This window comes from Amblyomma mixtum, chromosome 1 (genome assembly GCF_055824585.1).
Source record: "Amblyomma mixtum isolate Tamu chromosome 1, ASM5582458v1, whole genome shotgun sequence".
Taxonomy (NCBI): Eukaryota; Metazoa; Arthropoda; class Arachnida; order Ixodida; family Ixodidae; genus Amblyomma; species Amblyomma mixtum.
Window position 1 is genome coordinate 322,777,315 of NC_143012.1, and position 19,439 is coordinate 322,796,753.

At 48.4% G+C, this 19,439-nt stretch overlaps 1 protein-coding gene and 1 long non-coding RNA gene across 2 annotated transcripts in view; one reads left to right on the forward strand and one right to left on the reverse strand.

The window, feature by feature from the left end:
- The window catches only part of LOC149372727 (alpha-tocopherol transfer protein-like), a 40,023-nt gene extending 37,568 nt beyond the window's left edge, over nt 1–2,455 (reverse strand). Inside the window, exon 1 of the mRNA XM_089568125.1 lies at nt 2,337–2,455. The gene's annotated coding sequence lies outside the window, so the exon portion shown is untranslated. The remainder of the gene's footprint in view (nt 1–2,336) is intronic.
- LOC149372722 (uncharacterized) overlaps nt 1–19,439 on the forward strand; it is a 273,432-nt gene that overhangs the window by 129,035 nt on the left and 124,958 nt on the right. The gene's annotated exons all lie outside the window — the stretch shown is intronic.

Genomic DNA, 19,439 nt, shown 5'->3' on the forward strand with positions numbered 1-19,439 from the left:
ACTGCTCGATGCTGCAAAGTATACAGGACAATGAAGGTCACCTGACACATGCTGTAAGGAGTGGCGTATACGCACGTTCTTTGAAAGGCGCTCGTGGCTGAACAAAATTACTGAGCCTCAGCGTCAACGGCTATCACACTTGTCAAATTCTTAAATTTAATAAGGCTGTCACTGACGGCCAGCTACAAATCAATTTTTATCAGGCACCTAAATCAAATGGTTAAAATGTTATGTGTTATAAATTGCTTAACCTGCTTGCTAGTTAGCATGGTCACCCGTTTCCTTATGTCTGGTAGGGATGATATTACAATGCCGGAGAAGCCATCTTTATAACCTAAAAAAATAATTTTTTTAAAATTAGTGGAGGTCTTTCCTGACAACTACGAATGTGCACACATCAGAGAAATCATTCCCTAAGCGTCGAGTTGAAATAATAAGCAAAGAAACTAGGGCCATTCCCTATCACGAAAACAAGCACATCTACCGAAGCTGTACCCGGCATTTATCGCATAAGTGCTCACGGTGGGCCCTTCAAGTGCCAAGCGTATAAAATAAAAAAACCTTTTTGAAAATTTTCTGGGGAGTCTTACCCTTTTCTTTAGTTTAGGTTTCAGAAATTGCTTGGCAACAGCAAAGGGAATATGAAATATTGCAGGATGGTTGACAACATAGACTCCTTTGATCCGTAAGGGGCAGCACTCCTACAAAAAAACAGGAAAAAAAAGAAACCGAGCTTTTGTTATGAAATGAAGCTTCCTCCATTCAGCAGCAAGTTTGTAGGAGCGAAAAATGCTGTCGCATGAACTAAGTTTGCGTTAATTACTTGAAGAACATTTAATCTGCAGCACTGAGGACATCGGATACTGGAGAGTTTAGCTCTCATGATATTGATGCTTGAAAGTTTACAGAGGTTCTTTTTTGGGTCATGCAGTGAGAATAAAGCCCTTTCTCAGCAGGTACAAGCACGTCCCTGGAGCGCAGCTCCTAGTTCCATGTCTATTTTTGAAAAATCTAGTGCGTGCAAAAACGGGCAGAGCTGAAATGAATGCGGAGGTGGTTCCTCATGACGCTGGTCGTGCACTTAACGGATTAAATGCAATAAACGGACAAAAAACACGTTTGTAATGTATTGAGGATTTTTTTATGTAACCTGTAATTTATACCCAGTTATGAAAAATAATAACCACACTTATTAACTGTGATGACAGAACCGCGGACAATGTTTCCGTAATTACTCAAGGAGGCCAATAAATAATAAGGGCGTTTACTATGTCGTTCAGCAAAACAGATGCTAGCAATTATTTTCGATGGCAAAAATAATTCCAGAGAAGGAACGAGTTACTTAGAGATGCCTAGAAAAGCTTCACCGGTACCCAGTTCGCAAGTAATATCGTCGAAGGTGTTTTCATCATGAACTTCTATCTAACTCTAAATAAGGATAAATAAAACCTGAAAACAAAGGGCCCGAAATGAGGAAGACGTAGTCAGTAGGGGGGGGGGGGGGGGGTGAAATGAATTAACGCTGTGACGCATATAAACTCGAGAAGAATAGGTTGGTTAGTTTATGGGGTTTAACGTCCCAAAGCGACTAAGGCTATGAGAGACGCCGTAGTGAAGGGCTCCCGAAATTTCGACCACCTGGGATTCTTTAACGTGCACTGACATCGCACAGTACACGGGCCTCTAAAATTTCTCCTCCAAAGAAATTCAACCGCCGCGGCCGGGATCGAACACGCGTCTTTTGGGTCAGCAGCCGAGAACCATAGCCACTGAGCCACCGCGGCGGCTCACTATTCGAGAAGAATAGTATCAAAAAACCACTCTTGCGGAATATCCGTGTTGTTCTGTGCGTAAAAAACAATAGCACGTATTGTAAATTTCTGGCGTTCAAATATAGAACACGCTGTGTTATTTGGTACCGAGACTATTGAGAAACATGAGATAGCAATTGGCGCACGAAAGACGGAATCTCTACTTCAACTGGAATCACTTTACCAATCGGCGAGTGGTTTCCCTTCACGACATTCAGTTAACACGCGCCCACGAACACAGGAAACGAACATTGCGTTAGTCAAAAAGTGATCCCCTTCCTACCTACGGAAAGAAATACCATATCTGTACGCGGCTGAAAACGTGGTGATGCAATCGTCCACTATCAATCTATCGGGCCATTTGCGGCTATCGCCTATTGAGGCTTTAACAGAGCGAGCTTTTAGTACACTAAACAAGTGGCAGCATGATAAAAGCATGGAAGTCATCTTTAGTACCTAGGAACAAAATATCCTGATCATTATTACAACGTACCGTTTGCTCTCCATGCGAGACGCTCTACTTACCTGCACAAGCGAGATTACCTTCCTGATGACCGAAGGCGTGATATGCATCAAATGGTGAGGTCCGAATCCCATTACGTCGATTACGAACACTATTCCCCTTATCTGGGACACTTCCTTGCGAAGGAGATGCAGAACTAGCAGTGTTCCTACTCTGAACATGTCGTCAATGGAGCAGATGTCAGTATTCCACTTTCCTAGAAAGAAAATGCGTATTTAAAAAAAAACTGTAAAGGTAACGTTTAAGCAAAAATGTTGGAAATAACTTTTGTTGGGGAAGCCAAAAAAAATTGCCAAAGATTACGTTATTTCCTAATCAGAAATCTGAGCGCAGCTCATCAGCTGTTTCAGCTTTTCGGTAGATTGAGGCAAAGAATGCGAGCAAGACATGCATGTATAATTACAGACTGCTTTTTATTTTTCAGACATATTCTTTCTTCAAGAAACACATTACTAACAGTAAAGTTACACTTGAGAGAGATTACAATACAAAAGAATTATTGCACTTAAAGTACACTACCACAAGATATAGACACAAACAAACAAAACACAAATAGTTCACTGAAGCATAAAAAGTGGCTCGGGTGGTCAACGCCCTTCTTATATATGCTTGCTCCACGTCTGTCTTCGCGCCAAGGCAGGCGTGTACATGCACACAGTGTCGGCTGTGCAGTCTCCTCCTTCTCGCGCTGGGCGCGCGTCCTTATTGGTCAAAGGCCGGAAGTGGCTTCGAGGACCATCTGAAACTTGCTGTCGTGGCGCCGCCGCCGTCGCGCGAGTGAAGAGATGGAGGGCATCTCTTAGCGCACGCAAGGCTACGCCCTCTTCGTCAACATCGAGTAGAAACAACTCGGACAGTCTAGAACAATCGACGGCTATACCCTCGCGCGCCGCGTCGGCGAGCGGTGAGAGAGGCGGCAGCTACACACACAAGGCTAGTCGCTCTCCAGAGGTTCCTTCTCCCCCGTTTTACGACGCACGCCGGCGAGAGCCGTCCGCGCGGTGCTGTTTTAAGGCGGAAGCCTTTAATGCCTCATACTGGCGTTAGAAGCCGTGTCGGCAGGTGTGTCTGCGTTTCGGTGTCACTACTTTAAAAAAAACTGTGTCGAGGATGGGAATGAAAAGAGGGCTTTTGGCATTTGAAGTGGAGACGCTACCCCTCCACCACGAAGGCTTGTTTGAGCATGAATAAAGGCGCATCTAGAGAATGCATGGGTTTCATAAATAAAATAAAGGAATTAAGAAGTAACGATAAAAAGAAGCAGAAGTGAAAAAAATAAAACAAAAAAATAATGAAAAATAAAAAATAGAATATGAAAAATAAAAAAAATAATAAAAACTGCGCCAGGAAACGCTTTCGCCTTGCAGCGCTTTAGAGAGCCAAAGTGCCCCTGAATTTTTTTTTGTTCCTTGCTAAGTAGGGGAGGAGGTTCGCTTTTACCCTCTCCTGGTTACAGCGGACAACGGCGACGGCGACGCCGCGAAACACAGAAACGGGTGCCTTAGATCTGCGCTCTAAAAGACAAATCCTTCAAGACTGAGTGTGCCGTTTTAAACCATGCAAATAAAATCTCACAAAGCGCTTTCTTGTCCGTTTGGTACACTGATGAAGTAACCATTATAAAAGCACGTTCATTAAAATTTGTGTCAATGGTATAGCTGCCACCAAGCATAATAACGCGCGCGCTTCATCGTTCTAAATCTTCTCTCGTGTTCCGAGGGGCAATAGGACTATTTTGTTGGTATATGTCGTAAGCGCCTACTAATCTTAGCTAGATAAGGCTTGAGGGAAGTTTGAACACCGAAACGTCCTCCGTATTGTTATGGCCGCGACTGTACAAACTGAGCACAAGCCCTACTGCGTACCCTGTAAGAGAAAGTATCAGCACTTGTTCGAGACAGCAAACGTAGCGCCTACTTCATGCTGGTTTGCAAGCTTTAGTTTCAAAAGCACCCTCTCCGGTGGCTCAGTGGCGTCAAGATAGTAAGCACAAGGTTACGGGTTCGATTGCAGGGGCCAACGGCCACGTTTCGATTGAGGCAAAATTCAAAGCCTCCGTTGCATTGAACTTTCTGACAAAGAATCCCGGCCGTTCAAACGACCAGGAATCAATTCACTAGAACGCTTTTCATAGCGGGGATATGCGCTCTGATCAGGTGGGATTGAGGAAGCGATGCAGTGACCGCAGGACGTTATTATCCACGGAGAACACGGAAGTGCGAGACCATGGCTCCTTTGTTCCGCTGAACATGTTGCGGCTGCATGAAAGGTCGTTTTTGAACAACAAATGAAACTACGTGGATGATACTTTTTGCAAGTCTTCATTGGCGGTTTCAATATCTTCCTTATCAACAGCAATAGAGTAAGAAAAATGCACCTATGTAACTGCATGCAGCTTTACCGTTTTGGTTCGTAATCCACCCGTTTATACTTTTCCGTACATACACAGTAGAACGAAAAATACATACGCGCACCAATGAGAGCACACGGATGATGCGGACATTGAAACTTTAACCAGTCGGTTCTTGCTTATCTCTGGAGGAGATACAAGGACCGGGGGCACAAGGAAGGAATCGTCGAGCCCATCCGTGTCCAAGAGCGTACTGGCCTTTTCGTGCTAAAGGTAATCATGTTTGTATTAAAGCGTAAGCTTTGCAGCCTAGCGGCGCTGATTTCGCCGTGTCTGCACGAATGACCTTGAGCAGGAGGAGCGGAGCTCCCTAAGTAACCACATGACGTGCCACGTGACTCGCAGCAGCTGCAACTGCGCGCTCCGCCGTCTCCGGGGGCGCTGCGCGCTGCCTATCCAGTGTTTCGCTACGCACGAAGCGAGTCAGCCGGAGCCGATGTCCTCGATTGCGGGTATTAGCAGACGTCGGGCAGAGTCTGATCATCCGGTCTACATTGCTAACCGTGCGAAGGATTTAGCAATTGATATAGGAGCGTAACCGCGCTAAACAGGCAGCTGAACAGAAACCGATGAAGAGCGGGGACTGCTTTTTTGAATCCGTGCATATTCCGTGCATCTTGCTTGGAACAGGACTCGAATCCATTCAGTTATAGCTGATTGCTGCGCATAGCACTTATGCTTCGCGATTTCTGCCGTGACTATTATGGAACGTCTAGTCCACTGGGTGATACGTTATTCCGGTTTCGTTTCGTTATGGAGATTTAACGTCCCAAAGCGACTCATGCTTTACGGTACGCTGTAGTGAAGGACAGTGGAAATTTCGATCACCTGGGGTTCTTTAACGTGCCCTGTCATCGCACAGTGCACGGCTTCTAGAATTTCGCCTCCATCGAAATTCGGCCTGCGCGGCCGCGATCGATCCGCCATTCCGTACCCTCTTGATGTGTGAAGCTCAAATACGAAGGTGGTTACTGCAGCGGAGTATAAAAACCTTCGATCTCCGAATACGGACGTACTCCCAGGGAAAGAGGCCATACCTGCCAACAAAGAAATTCAGTAACGTGTGTAGTGCTCATGCGACGGTTGGCGGGCATATCAGAGTCCTGTGGGTAGCCGGAGCATTTTATTTTACAGCAGTGTTACTTCTGGTGGTGATCAGAGTACAGCCCAACTCTCACTTTCCGCGTGGACATCTGCGAACTCTTGGTCACCTATGCCCACCACAGCTCCGCGCCTTTAAAGGTGCACTGAAGAGGAATCTGAACTCGTCTTTTTGCCGCGGGAACTCGATTTACACGTTCTGAGCATTTTTAGAAACTTCGATTTATTGCCCTGTGTGGCTGATTTTCCTAATTAAATTGAATTAACGTCCGGCTCCCGCATTTTTTTTAATTCTCCCTCGTACGGTGGGCGGAGTCGACCAACGCGTGGAGTGCCTTGCCACCAGCTCCGTGGAGGCTTTGCTTTCGCTTTATTTTGTTTTTTAGGTTTCCGGGAATAAATAGTTTCATTCGCAGATAATATAGCCACAAAATAAGCCCGCAGAAATAAAAATACGCGCGGACTATTTGCTTCTACGGACTACTACGTATTACTCCGCCGATGGCAGGGCGGCAAGCCGCCGCGGGACTGGCACGCGTTGGTCGACTCCGCCCACCGTACGAGGGAGAATTCAAAAAAAAAAAAGGCGGGAGCCGGACGTTAATTCGATTTAATTAGGAAAATGAGCCACACAGGGCAATAAATCGAAGTTTCTAAGAATGCTCGGAACGTGCAGATTGAGTTCTCGCGGCGAAAACACGAGTTCAGATTCCTCTTCAGTGCACCTTTAAGTCTACCTCAAGAACATTTACAAGTCCCTTCTGCACACAAGCTGACGACAAATCTATAAGGAGGGATTATGTTATTTTATCAATCTTTACTTTGGCCTATGTTAAGCGTCCATATATTTGCACATATATTTACATATATTGCCATGTTTGACGGTATCTAGCTTACCTATTTTCAACAATCCTGCAGGCCTCCCTTGTGGATCCGTTCCTTGAGACAGCGTAAAAAGTTGATGCTTGCGGCAGACGGCGTCGAAAGGGATACTGTGCACACCCAAGTCTTCGAACATCTCCGGATTGTTTACTTGTGATTGATAAATACCCTTCACTCTCTTGAAAGCTCCCAGTGTGTCGTACTTGCGAGCTCGTAGAAAAACGGTTAGGAAGGCTTCGTCTGTGCCGCAGGGCAGCGAAGGCTCGCCTGGCCAATCAAAGAGTCCACGACAAATATTAGTTTTTCTTCCAGTTTACACGCTGTCCCCCCCATCCAGCTTTAAAAACTATTCGTAAATCAACATGAGACGTCTGTGCGAATAGTATTCAGCGACACTGGATAGCACCAAGGCAGTTCTAGACTTTCCTCGTTCATGAAATTGCCTTTTCCTGATTGCCTTCTTTTGTCGTGTCCTAGAGAAGACAACCCTTCTACCCCATTAGACAAGGTATGCGTTAGTCATCACTCCTGATTTCGGCTGGTCGATTCATAGTGCCCGCCTATGTCTTGGTATTCAATATAGTCCAATGGGAACGTCACAGTAATCTTGATAAAGCGGCCTGACCAGCGAATATGAACGAAGCGCTCCGCGTATGGTTTAGCATATTGACTGTAAAAAGATGTTGAAAAAAATCTTCTGACTCTCGATGGTTATTGCATGAATTAAACAACCACTAAATCCTTGTACCGCAGATTTTAGTGTGGCAGCAGCTATCTCCAAATATACGAGCGTTGACATGGTCATGCAGGAAAACGTATGCTAAATTCGTCTGGTTCGTTTGTTCACTGGAGACATAATGAGGATACATGCGTATCTAAGCAGAATAAAGAGAGTCCATCCTCTCGGAGCATGCCATCTTGCGCGGATCTTTGGTTGTGCGCTCTTGCACTCTTGATACCGAACGCTACACTTCGTACCGAATACGCCCCGCCTCGGTGGCTCAGTGGTTACGGCGCTCGACTGCTGGCCCGAAAGGCGCGGGTTCAATCCCGGCCGCGGCGGCTTTTCGGTGGAGGCGAAATTCTAGAGACCCGTGTACTGTGCGATGTCAGTGCACGTTAACGAACCTCAGGTGGTCGAAATTTCCGGAGCCCTTCACTACGGCGTCCCTCATAGACTAAGTTGTTTTGGTACGTTAAACCGCCATAAACCATAAACCGAAACCGCGTGCACCACACTTTTCATGGCTACAAATGCCGAGAACATGGAGCAGGTGACAGTCGCTGTGAACTGAATTGGCCGGTTGAGAACAGTTAAAATATGATCTCAACTAAAGGAACCTCGGTTTCTAAATTTATGATAGAGGCATTTTCGCATAGGCCAGCGCCTCCTGAAATACCAATGCCTCTCAGATTGCACGCTTTTTAATGGATGCATAGTGTATGCGTCGTTTATCGGTCATTCGCGATGTGCCATGCTGCGGCGGACATGAATTACGTCACTCAGATCAGGGCGCGGCCCGGCACCTTATAAGTTATAGCCTCCACGATGCCGTGCAGTCCGTCGAACCCTGAACCGGAATGGGAAAAAAGTTACTGGGCCAGGAAGGGCAGGAGAGAGCTTTATTCGCAATATTTTGGTGATATAACCGCCATTGTTAATACAGGAGGCTGGCATAGACGCCTGCTGGACTTTTTTTTTTTTTGCTTTGCTAAGAGCCGAAAAGTCATTGCAAGTCTGTAGCGAGTCATGGAAGAAGACAGTTCCAGGTTTTGTCTGGATTGAGTGTTTACTGTACCAACAGGCTCAGAAAGATAGCGTTGGTAGCCATGGAGCCATTGCAAGTGCATTCACTGCGACACTGCGTAATATCTTGATTTTGCCCCGTGCATTGTAGCTCTCTGCGCCCGGGTTTGGGGAGAATGCGATATTTTAATGTGAACTCGTCTTTTTGCCGCGGGAACTCGATCTACACGTTCAGAGCATTCTTAGAAACCTCGAATTATTGCCCGATTTCTATAATTAAATCCAATTAACGTCCTGCTCCCGCCTTAATTTTTTTAATTCTCCCCGTACGGTGGGCGGAGTCGACCAACGCGTGGAGTGCCTTTCAGCCAGCTGCGTGGAGGCTTTGGTTTCGGTTTATTTAGTTTTTTAGGTTTCCGTGAATAAATAGTTTCATTCGCAGATAGTATAGCCGCAAAATAAGCCCGCAGATATAAAAATACGCGCCCACTATTTGCTTCTACGGATTACTACGTATTACTCCGGCGATGGCAGGGCGGCAAGCCGCCACGGGACTGGGTGAAAGGCACTTCACGCGTTGGTCGACTCCGCCCACCGTACGGGGAGAATTAAAAAAAAAAAAAGGCGGGAGCCGGACGTTAACTCGATTTAATTAGGGAAATCGGCCACACAAGGCAATAAATCGAAGTTTCTAAGAATGCTCGGAACGTGTAGATTAAGTTCCCGCGGCAAAAAGACGAGTTCAGATTCCTCTTCCCTGCACCTTTAATATCGTTATAATTGCACGGAAGTTTGCTTCAGCTGGGTGTTTCGTATATACTGAGCGGGATGCCAGGACGGTTCCTATCGAATGTTTGGTTTGGTTTATGGGGTTTAACGTCCCAAAGCGACTGAGGCTATGAGAGACGCCGTAGTGGAGGGCTCCGGAAATTTGGACCACCTGGGGTTCTTTAGCGTGCACTGACATCGCACAGCACACGGGCCTCTAGAATTTCTCCTCCAAAGAAATTCTAGCCGCCGCGGCCGGGATCGAACCCACGTCTTTCGGGTCAGCAGCCGAGCACCATAGCCACTGAGCCACCGCGGCGGCCTATCGAATGTTTGATGTTTGTTCGCCAGTGGACATGAATAGTAAAAATAAGGCTGTGATTTGGAAATTTCTGTCGAGTTTTGCCAAACAATCCACTAAAAGCATGCTTTGTGTGTTTGTGTAGGCTTACCCTTAATGAGTTCACGCAGTTTCTTCAGAGCTTCCCGTCTTACAACGTCTGTCTCTCCTAATTCTTGGCGTGCAAGCTCTCGGAGGCCGGGCGGTAAGCCATTACCCGCAACTCTCGCCTCGCTTTTCACAGTAGACATCGCAGAGGCACTCCCTGTTGGAAGAAGCATTTATGGTAGGTTGACTATGCCGCTTGTTTAAAAAAGAAAGTAACTGTCGGGAAAATGCAATGGCTCATTTTCCGCCATCACTGCATTGTATTTATATTGTCGGCAAAATTATAGTGTCCACTATACTGCTGCGCAGGCATTTAGGTTGCCTAGGCCTCAGCCGCCTCGGCGGCCGAACATCAGGAAATTCGCAAGGACCATTTAGTTCTCGTTAAAGCGAGAATTTCACAATCCTGCGAATGCGGCAGGACACACCAAAAGATTGTGCCCTTTGGCCAGAGAGATACGCATGGCAACACAATGCGCGCTGGGCACGAGCACCCTTCCAACAACGGTGTCATCTGATATATTATCAAATAACGATGTCGCCATGGAGGACTTCTTTTTCCGTTTAAGAACACAATGCAGCCTTGCCATCGTCCTGATAACCATATGTACATAGTACATGCACAATTGTGGTTTTCCAACGATACTTATTAGCAATACAATTTCTCCACATAACGCGGAATTAGCGCGCTGCAGTGTGCCTTCCTCTCCTTCCTAAGGCTCGAACCTCAAGAAATTGTTAAGATCAATGTTTCATCTTCATGACTGCAGAGTTTCCTGACGAAGATGCTTCACTGTGGGAAGGTGCGAAACGGGCTGAACATTTAAAGCACTTTTCATGTACCCAAAAATCTTTCATTGTCGCAGTATTCTTTATTCGTTTTTATCGAAGGAATAAGGCAGCATTTGGGCAGCGGCGTAGCAACAAAAAGGACAGCTCTCAGCGCATTCTTCTGTATTTTACAGCTCTGCTGCGGTACGACCTGCAAGCGCTGGTTCGGAAGGCCACGCGTTCCGTAAACACCGTGACCCGAATTCGCGCTGAATAAGGTTATCGGTGCTTTTTTCGGATCGACGGCTGATAACCGACAAGGCGTCTACGAGCAGCTCATCGTATCGCATCCAGTTTTTGGCGCAAAGTCTTCGCTACCGACTCCAGTATCGCCGGGTTTGAAGGTACGCCACACCGTGCCGAAGGATGTAATTTTTCGAGTGAGAGGGAAGAAAGTGAACATTAATTATCATTTAATGTTAAATAATAAACCCATAGAAATAGTCAATAGTTTCAAACCTCTAGGCGTATTTTTTTTCGGGAAAATATGCAATGGTAGGAAAATATGGACGAATGTGGACAAAATGTGGAAAATATGCATGTAGACCAAGTGGTAACTAAATCGGCACGTGTAATAGGCATATCGTATTGCAACAGGCAGTTACTACCTATAAACACTAGATTTATCATCTGTCATCTACTTTTTCTTTCTCATATACAGTACTCTTTCGGTGTGGGGTACGACGGCTGCAAATATGTTCAAACTAATGAAACTCCAAAATTGGCTAATTAAAATTACCTCTAACAATTCTTCAACCCACAACCCTGCCTTTTGTTTAGAAAGTTTTTAATACCTTTATCAGACCTATACAAATATCGCCTGTGCAAAACTTTCAGAAGCCAACAAGAACAAGAAATCAACTTGCCAACATGCATAGCATGCTTAAGACCTAAGAGTAATTATTATTCCGCGCTGCATGCCGAATTCTGGTTTGTGCCTCATTCGCGGCCCAATTACGGTGTTCAAGTATTGTGTACAGCCATTCTGAATATACTGAATTCTTTCAGAAATAAGGGAGTCAGCATCGAGGACTTGGCATTGAGTGCGCTGAACCGGTTGTTTTCGTCATGTTCTTCTCCACATCTGCAAAATTATGAACATGGTCTAACGTGACTAATGTGGTACTACATCATTCCTGTTTCTTTTTGCTCGAAATTCATTGTGTAGATTTGCTATTATCTGTGTTATTAATAGATTGTAACTCTTCGCTGTGTTGATTGCAGCTCAGTAACGTGCATATTGTTTGTTTTTAGTTGACATCATATTCATCTGTAGCTGATGCTTTGCTCTTTTATAGGCGATGGGAGCCGAGTCAAGCTGCGTAATAGCAGCTTTTTCTCACATCTCCTCGTGCATGTGTGATACATGAAAATAAATCAAATCGAATTTCGCTACTGCGGGATTCAGCTGTGGGAGACAGGACACTATGCCCTGTCTGTGCCGTGCTGTATCTCTTCGCTAAGCTATAGTCCAGCCACAGCAGAAGCGGTAGCTCTAGAACGATTAAGACCGCCAATCTGAAGTGCAGCAGTACCACATGCTAGTATTGAAACCTTGACGCTTCATTGATAGAACCATCAGGATCATTAAATTTACGTATACTACTAATTAAGCAGGGGTTTTTTGACGAAAATCTCCGCCCCTTTACGGCTCGTGTTTTCTATTACAACCCCTCCAAAGCACGTTTCCCTCGTTTATGTCCCAGAATGTCTTTGCCACGCAAGCTTTAGCTCTATAACTGCGCAATAACAGCTGCCAAAAGTGCCAGATTTGTCGCAGATGCAATCCTGCACTACGTGGAATATTTCTACGTTATGCTACCGATGCCCATGCTCTCAATAACGTGGGAAAATGGCGCCGGACTGCTGGTTCTTGCAGTTGATAAACCAATTAATAGCACATTTATGACCACACTGTTTAGCCATTGGCAATGGCTTCCAATTTGACAAAACTACTCTATTCGCGAGAGCTTTGCGACGTATCCGTTAAATTGAAGTGGTTGTCGGGTACTGCTGCGTCTTGCGTGTGCAAGTTTAACGCACCTTCCAAGGGTGACTTTAGCGGCAGTGCTAACGACATCCTACCTTTCATATTGATACGGGTCGACTCAGAGACGATGAGGCAGACGAAGTGAGAGGGCGCTTGGCGCGTGCTCGGGCTCTGAATCCTGTGCAGTGGCCTGTGTCTTGACGTCCGGTGCGCCCTGTGCTTGTGTTCTGTTCAGTGTGAGTGCACCAGTGTTCTGAGGGCTGTGAACGCCTCCTGCCACGTAACATCTTGGTGGAGGTGAGGACTTTCCCCTTCCTCTCGTTCTGGCCTATTCCATCACGGAGCTTCGCAGCGGTCGCTACACCGGGACCGCTACAATGACGCAGCCCGGCGACTCGCCAAGTCCCACTGCCACTACATTCATGGTCATGGCTCATCCCCGTGACCCCGACATCTTCGCCGGTGCCTCAACTGAAAACGTCAACAGATGGATCTTGATGTATGAACGCGTCAGCGCCCATAACAGGTGGGACCCCACCGTCATGCTGGCCAACGTCATTTTCTATTTGTCTGGCACAGCGAGGCAATGGTACGAAACCCATGAGGACGAATTAACGAGTTGGGACACCTTTAAAGAAAAGCTTCGCGCTCTCTTCGGACCTCCAGATGCTTCGAAGCTCGCAGCCCAAAAACATCTTGACTCGCGTGCTCAGTCCACCTGTGAAAGTTACATCACGTATATTCAAGACGTCCTTGCCTTATGTCACCAGGTTGACAACTCCATGTCGGAATCGAAAAAGGTGGGCCACATCCTAAAGGGGATCGCGGACGACGCTTTTCATTTACTTCTCTGCAAAGGCAGTGATACCGTGGATGCCCTTATTAAGGAGTGCCGTCTCTTCGAGCAAGTAAAGAGCCGGCGCATATTTCCACAATTTCAAAGACTTCCCCATACGGCCGCCACATCTTAGTGTGTTTTGCAGCAGCCGCCAACTAGCCCACCTTCCACTTCGCCTCTCAACATCAACGACACAGTCACCCGGATCGTTCGCCGCGAAATGGAGGCCTGTGCACCTGCGGTCCTCCAACCTACCATCCCCAGTCACCCCTTGCCCGATGTGTCCCTTATTCAAGCCGTCGTACGAGAGGAACTCGCAAATTTGAATCTCTCACCTGCCATCTGTTCCATCGGGAACTCTAGCGTCCGGCCTCCAACCAGGAATGCTTACCGTCCCAGGGCTCCGAACTTTCGTCGCTACCGAAATCCAGCAGAGTGGCGCACGCCTGATGATCGCCCCATATGTTTCAATTGTTCCTGTGTCGGCCACATTTCCCGGCACTGCCGCAATAGATGGTTTCCGACTCCTCGCACCGAGCTCTCCTACGACAACCGTTCAGATATTCCCCGCCGTTTTCCGCCCCGACCACCTCATGACCAATCAGATTCGGCCAACGATCTCACCAGCTCCCGACCACGTCGTTCTTCCCGCTCTCCATCTCCACGAGGCCGTCGTTTCCGATCCCCGCAGTCCCTTCGATCCTCGGCTGCAGCCTCATACGACCGCTCTGACTTGGAAAACTAGCTGATGCAGCTCCCGGAGGTGACGCTGCATCCACGACCAGGCCCACAAATCCTCTACAGACCTCCCACTTGAACCAACTAGACGTTTGTGTTGATGGTGTTCCCGTGCGTGCGCTTGTTGACACTGGAGCGCATATCTCTGTCATGAGTGCACAACTTCGTCGTCGTTTACGTAAAGTTCTCACGCCAGCTCGGTCTCGAGTGCGTGTCGCGGACGGCGGAACAGTTAGTGTTGACGGACTCTGCACTGCACGCGTTAGTGTTGCTGGCCATGACCTTCCGGTGCAGTTCAATGTTTTGACCCCTTGTGCTCATGACCTCATCCTCGGCCTCGATTTCCTATCAGAACACTCCGCCCTGATAGACTGCTCGCACGGCATCCTACACCTCGATCTCCCAGCCATCGATCCTGAACCCTTGCCTTCTCCCAGACTGTATTCGCCCGACCAAGTTTCTCTGCCCTCCCTAGCCGCCTTATTCGTTACCCTACGTCCTACCTCATCAGTCGCCGAAGGTGACTACTTAGTCGCCCCTATTTCAGATGTCTTGCTGCACCGCAACGTTGCACTGCCCCATACTGTCGCTACAATCAGGGGAAACAGTGTGTCACTTCCGTTAATCAATTTCAGCTATTCAGCCCAAGTCCTTCCACCTGGCATATGCGTGGCAACGTTCGCACCTATTGGCTCCTGCCAAGTTGCCCCATTGGACACTGCCCATGCATCAGCTCCTGCAGACCCTGCTCACGATCCCACTTCGACTGACGCGATCACGGTAATGATGCCTTCCGATTTGCTCCCTGCCCAATCTTCTCAGCTGCGTGCGCTTCTCGAGTCCTATTCCGACATCTTCGACCTCCATAACAGCGCCCTCGGCCAAGCTCTTACCGTTACGCACCGCATCGACACCGGCGATGCTCCTCCTATCCGCCGCCGACCATACCGGGTCTCCCATGCCGAACGACAGGTAATCCAGGCGGAAGTGACAAAAATGCTGGAGAAGAACATCATTGAGCCCTCTCACAGTCCTTGGGCTTCGCCCGTCGTCTTGGTCAAGAAGAAAGATGGCTCGTGGCGCTTTTGTGTGGATTACCGTCACTTGAATGAGATCACTAAAAAAGATGTCTATCCGCTTCCTCGAATCGACGATGCCTTAGACTGCCTCTACGGAGCCAAATTCTTCTCCTCCATAGACCTCCGATCTGGCTATTGGCAAATTGCTGTGGATGACCAGGACCGGGAGAAGACTGCGTTTGTTACTCCTGATGGCTTATATCAGTTTAAGGTTATGCCTTTCGGCTTATGTAACGCCCCAGCGACTTTCGAGCGCATGATGGACTCCTTGCTGCAAGGATTTAAGTGGTCCACTTGCCTGTGCTATTTAGACGATGTAATTGTGTTTTCGCCCTCGTTTTCGTCCCACATGGGCCACCTTTCACAAGTTCTTTCCCTCTTTCGCCATGCCGGGCTGCAGCTGAACTCTTCAAAATGCCGTTTCGCGCGTCGCCAGCTCAATATATTAGGCCATGTCGTCGATGCTACGGGGGTTCGTCCCGATCCAGACAAGATCCGAGCAGTAAAATACTTCCCAGTACCCCGTTCGAGCAATGACGTCCGAAGTTTTTTGGGCCTTTGTTCTTACTTTCGTAGATTCATTCAAGATTTTGCCGACATTGCTCAGCCGTTCACCGATCTTCTTAAAAAGGATGTTAGTTTTTCCTGGGGGTCCTCCCAAGACCAAGCATTTGCCCACCTTATAAGAAAGCTTACCACTGCACCGGTCTTGGCACATTTCGATGTGTCCGCTCCTACGGAAGTCCGTACTGATGCTAGTGGCCATGGCATCGGTGCAATCCTTTCCCAGCGTCAATGCGGCACACATCGTGTAATTGCCTATGCCAGCCGTCTCCTATCCCCTTCCGAGAAGAACTACTCCATTACCGAAAGAGAGTGCTTGGCCCTCGTCTGGGCTGTTGGTAAATTTCGTCCCTGCCTATATGGCAGGCCATTCACAGTTGTGACAGATCATCACGCACTGTGCTGGCTTTCTTCTCTGAAGGATCCTATCGGTCGCCTCGGTCGTTGGGCGCTACGACTCCAAGAATATGACTACGCTGTGATCTACAAGTCTGGCCGGTTGCACAAAGATGCCGACTGTCTCTCTCGTTACCCTGTTGCCCACTCTAATACTGTGACGAGCGCAAGCACCATTGACCTGTTCTCTAACTCCGTTTACAACTATCGGCGAAGAACAGCGTCGGGATGCGGAGCTTCTCTCCATCATCGATCGCCTAACGTCCGCCCCAACCGACCCTTCACTGAACCGCTTTGCTCTCGTTGATGGTATTTTATACCGCCGGAATCTTCAACCAACTGGTCCTGACCTTCTCCTCGTCGTCCCGAAGCACTTACGAACAGTCGTTCTCCACGAACTTCATGACCTCCCGACTGCTGGCCATCTAGGCGTTACTCGCACGTACGACCGCATCCGCCGTCGGTTCTTCTGGCCTGGCCTCTACCGCTCAGTGCGCCGTTACGTTGGTGCTTGCGATGAGTGTCAGCGTCGCAAGCGCCCTGCGTCTGCTCCCGCTGGCTTTCTTCAGCCCATTGACATCCCTCCGGAGCCGTTCTACCGTATCGGCTTGGACCTTCTCGGCCCATTTCCTGAGTCCACTTCTGGGAACAGATGGGTTGCAGTCGCCACAGATTATGCCACCCGGTACGCGATAACGCGTGCGCTCCCCACGAGTACTGCCGCTGATGTCGCCGACTTTCTTCTTCAGGACGTCATTCTTCATCATGGAGCACCCCACCAACTGCTCACTGACCGTGGCCGCACCTTCCTTTCCGCAGTGGTAAACGAACGACATTCTTCGCGCGTGCTCAACTAAGCACAAGTTGACGACCGCTTACCACCCCCAAACTAATGGCCTCACTGAGCGACTCAATCGGACGCTCACCGACATGCTCGCCATGTACGTCTCCTCTGATCACCGAGACTGGGACGTCGCACTCCCATACGTTACATTTGCATATAACTCCTCCCGCCACGACACTGCCGGATACTCTCCGTTTTACCTCTTGTACGGCCGTGAGCCTCAACTGCCGCTTGATACATTGTATCGAACGTCTCCTCCCGCACATTCTGAATACGCCCGTGAAGCCATTGCCCATGCTGACCATGCTCGCCAAGTCGCCCGTTCCCGCTTGCAAGCCTCCCAAGCTTCTCAGCAAGAGCACTATAACCGCCGCCACCTGGACAGTGCCTTCTTGCCTGGGTCCCTTGTATTGCTCTGGGTGCCTTCTCGCCGTGTAGGGCTCTCGGAAAAGCTTCTTTCTCGATATGTGGGCCCATATCGCGTGCTGCGCCAAGTCACAGCCGTCACATACGAGATTGAGCCTGCCTTCCCCGAGTGCAATTCCCGTACTCCACCCTCCGATATTGTGCACGTGTCGCGCCTTAAGCCCTACCACCTACCCTCTTCTGACACTCGCTGAGCCGCACCGCGACGGTGCTTTCACGCCCGGGGGTCATGATACGGGTCGACTCAGAGACGATGAGGCAGACGAAGTGAGAGGGCGCTTGGCGCGTGCTCGGGCTCTGAATCCTGTGCAGTGGCCTGTGTCTTGATGTCCGGTGCGCCCTGTGCTTGTGTTCTGTTCAGTGTGAGTGCACCAGTGTTCTGCGGGCTGTGAACGCCTCCTGCCACGTAACAATATTCTTATTTGGAGCGCAGATGACGGAAGTGCTGTTTCGTTGTTTCGTACGGAAGTGCCCATCTCGGCGATTTAGCAGTAATATCAGCAACTCCGGCATGAGGCAAACGATATGAGTAAAGCAAAAACTACAATGAAGTAGAAATAACTGGCGCATCGGCGTTGAACGTTATGAACAAAGGCGCATGAGAAATACTCCTGTAAGAATTTTTTTTTGTTTATGCTAGACACCTCTGACTGCACTGTACTAACCTGCAGCACAGGGAATAAAATTTTTAACTGCAAGAGGATCTTGCGTGGCAGTGAACCTCCTTCGAACATTTCTAGGTAACTCAGAAACCCAAATTCCTTATGCGCCAGTCGTTCGCTGGCTGTTCAACGAAAACAATGAGCATGAACATACCTTCGATATGGTTATCCGCTTCGTTTCTTGGCGTCGCCACTTGACACTTCAGTCCTCGTGTAACTTGAAGAGCATTCCGTTCTCTTAACAGTGGTAACGATGTACCCACAAATTCGACGCGCTACAGCCACTTCGCGCTGCTTAACCATGCGTTCTAACGTCGACCCCCTCACCTTCTTTCCCTCCCGTTGTATGAGCCTTCACCGCAAAGCTCCTTCATGGACCGAGCGCTGGATGCTATCTGCATACGGCCCGACGCAAAAAAGGAAAGACCTCTCCCCCTCCGGCCTTGGAATCGCTCTCTCCCCTCCGCTTCTCTGCAGCCGCGTCTGGGGCCTCACACTTACGTATCAGCGTTCCCCGTTCGAATAGCCAAGAACGCTTTCGCCATGCAAGAACTGGCTCCGTCCACACTTGCGCTCAAGGAGTAAACAGGCGAGCTTATTTTTGCTTTCACAAATTAGAGAGTGCAGAATACCGTTGCGTATAATCTGTGAAATAAATCAGAGGAGAAAAACAGTCAGCCGAGGATCGATTTCCAAGGATCCTCATAACATATGCACCCACTGACGCCAACCGGTTTTTATTTTTTTTTATTAACTGTCAGCCGGCCGTGAAGCTTGTCTCTTTGCCCGTGCGCTCCTCCCTCGAGCGCTATGGCTCCTTTCCCCAAAGCGCTCTTGCGACAAGCTTAGTACGTGTTCAATGATGTTTGGTTGCTCTTTTACTTACCTGCTGATCACTGCAAAATTTATTTTTTATCGTCACCTTCTTTTAACTAAGCCCACGTTGCAAAAAAAAAAGGTAAATTGGTTTGGTTTGGTTTGGTTTGGTTTGGTTTATGGGGTTTAACGTCCCAAAGCGACTAAGGCTATGAGAGACGCCGTAGTGGAGGGCTCCGGAAATTTGGACCACCTGGGGTTCTTTAACGTACACTGACATTGCACAGTACACGGGCCTCTGGAATTTCTCCTCCAAAGAAATTTAACCGCCGCGGCCGGGATCGAACCCGCGTCTTTCGGGTAAATTGGTTTTTGAGGAAAGGAAACGGCGCAGTATCTGTCTCTCATATCTGGGCGGACACCTGAACCGCGCCGTAAGGGTAGGAGGGAAGGAGGGAGTGAAAGAAGAAAGAGAGAAAGAGGTGCCGTAGTGGAGGTCTCCGGAATAATTTCGACCACCTGGGGATCTTCAAGTGCACTGACATCACACAGCACACAGGCACCT